The sequence below is a fragment of the Oryctolagus cuniculus genome, chromosome 1, assembly GCF_964237555.1.
Source record: "Oryctolagus cuniculus chromosome 1, mOryCun1.1, whole genome shotgun sequence".
NCBI lineage: Eukaryota > Metazoa > Chordata > Mammalia > Lagomorpha > Leporidae > Oryctolagus > Oryctolagus cuniculus.
Genome location: NC_091432.1, coordinates 12,128,976 through 12,131,802, shown reverse-complemented (window position 1 = coordinate 12,131,802; position 2,827 = coordinate 12,128,976).

Below are 2,827 nucleotides of genomic sequence, written 5' to 3'. Positions count from 1 at the left end.
GTCTTTTCTCCTCAATAGTCAAGAAATTTCTCTTCACATACTTTTCTAGACTCCAGGGGGAAACTTCGACCCTATTTAATTGCAAGGTTATTGCAGGAAGGAATTTGTTATAGGTACACTGAATAGCTGTCAACTCTCCATAAAAGAGCTTATTCATAAAAGACTACAACTTTTTTTGTTTACTATCTCTGGAGTGCATACTACATACAAAGACTTGGAATATGATGATATATAATTAACAGGACAATTTTAAATAATGTATGTCCTTATAAATTAAAAAGCTCATTTGACAATTTCAGTTCTTCTACCTCAATTAGCAACTGCCCTAAAGAACAAATCAAAAGACTCCAAATCAGATTTTCTTCATTTAGTTTCCTTTCTTCCCTGAAGTATCTGCTGTCTTTCTTCTCCTTTCATCCACTTGCTTCTTGGCATCTGTTTAACTGCTTTTCAAAGAAAAGATGGCTTTCCATAAAAATAATTTTTCCATGAGTATGTTCTGAGTTCAGTTCACTCTGTCTTTTAGAAATCTTCAGAAAACTTTACTCAGGAATATGCGTCATGCAGATGAGTATATGTAACTCTGTTTTAAATGTTTTGTTTTTTTTTTCTGCCTTATCTCAAGGTGTTTTTTTATCAGTTGTTACCTGATACTGGCAGGATTTCTTGATTCTAAGAATTCAGTACATAGCTCTTTTCTTTCAGAATATCATTGTGTAACAATGAAGGCATTTGTAAGTCACCTAATAACAAGAACTTTTATTTTAGGGGAGGAAAAATACAGCACACAATCAAAACTAATGTATGGTATATAAATTAAGAAGGGTATGGAAAAAGTAGGACAGGAGAGATAATATTTCTATTGAGGAAATAAAAGCCTTATGAGAACTTTAATAGTTTACCAGCAAACTGAAATATGGGAGACATTTCAAGTAGAAAAATTAGCTTATCAGAAATGTGAGAATGGGAAGACAGAGCAATATGTCAGAATAGGCCCCTCCAATGATCATTCCTATGCAGAAATGTTAACTTGAACAACTATCCATACACAAAAATACAGCATGGCAACTATAATTAATAACATTGTATACTTGAAATTTCCAGAGAGTAGATCTTATATATTCTCACCATGCACACCATAAAAGTAACTACAATGAGGTGATATGTTAATACATACTAGCAATCATTTCACAATATATACATCAAAGCACCACATAATACAACTTTATACAAATTTTATCAAATCTCAGTGAAGCCAAGAAAGGGGAAGAAAATTAGCACAGGATCGGCTGACTGGGGGTTGGGTTTGGATACAGGAACAATAAGAATTGTGGCTATGTTTTCAGTTCATTACAGTCTGCCATATGTTCAAAAATTTTCACATCTCTTCTACAAAGCACAGTGAACCTCACTCTAGAACACCAAAAAATTTCATTCAACTCTGCTAATGTTCCAGGATCTCATCCCTAAATCAGGTATCAAGATAGATGACCATGGGTAGAGATGAACTATAACACAGATTATCCTCACCCACACATCTGACTTACAATGGTGATGCAGGAACAGAAAAATCACAAGAATCATTACCCAACCGGTGAGGAAGCCACAAGGTTTCTGAGCCCATTGTTCTATATTTCCTAGAGTTCAGGCTCCCACAGAAAGGAGAATCCACTTTGCTCAGTGGCTCTTGGCTCCTACCTGTGAGATCTTCTGAGAACCCCCTTCCCTAAAACAATCAGTATTTTAGCAGAGTAGAGTCTCAGCTTTCTTCCTGAGACCAAGAAACCTTTTTGTCAGTTTGAGAAATTTTGGTCCTGTTTTGCCCAAACTGAATGTCCCTTAGTATTACAATTACCTAAACACTTTTTTTTTGACAGGCAGAGTTAGAGAGACAGAGAGAAAGGTCCTCCTTCCATTGGTTCACCCCCCAAATGGCCGCCAAGGCCGGCACACTGTGCCGATCTGAAACCAGGAGCCATATGCTTCCTCGTGGTCTCCCAGGCAAGTGCAGGGCCACCTAAACACTTTTATGGGTATTTTAACAGATTGTAAGGCAATTCTGTGAGGCAAAATTCACAATTTTAAGACATGCCTAATTGTAAACATATTTAGCTTTAGACCTCTGAGAAACCATATCCCAAGAGAGTTGATAAGCTACTTTGTAAACTGCCTCTTAGTTATGCTTACTCATCAATTGTCAGTGAAGGCTTAGAATGTGAAATAAATGTCGGTTAAAAATGAAAAGCTATGAGGCCGGCGCTGCGGCTCACTAGGCTAATCCTCCGCCTGTGGTGCCGGCACTCTGGGTTCTACACCCGGTTGTTCCTCTTCCAGTCCAGCTCTCTGCTGTGGCCCGGGAAGGCAGTGGAGGATGGCCCAAGTGTTTGGGCCCTGTACCTGCATGGAAGATCAGGAGGAAGCACCTGGCTCCTGGCTTTGGATCGGCATAGCACACCAGCCGTAGCAGCCATTTGGGGGGTTAACCAATGGAAGGAAGACCTTTCTCTCTGTCTCTCTCACTATCTAACTCTGACTGTCAAAAAAAAAAAAAAAATGAAAAGCTATGAACTATCTTTAAAATTAATTTTGTGAGGCTTTATACATAAATTACATAATGTCATGTCATAAAAATCAAGAGATGTTAATTCTAAGTATTTTAGGGTTCATGCATTCTCCAAGATATAAATATTTATATATAGAATTAAAGTACAGTAAAGATGCGGTGCATGTCAATATTTTAAGACACACTTTTAACACTTAAGAGGTTAAAAATAAATCTACAACTAACAAGTTAATATAGGAAGAGAAACAATTTATTTTTAAGTAT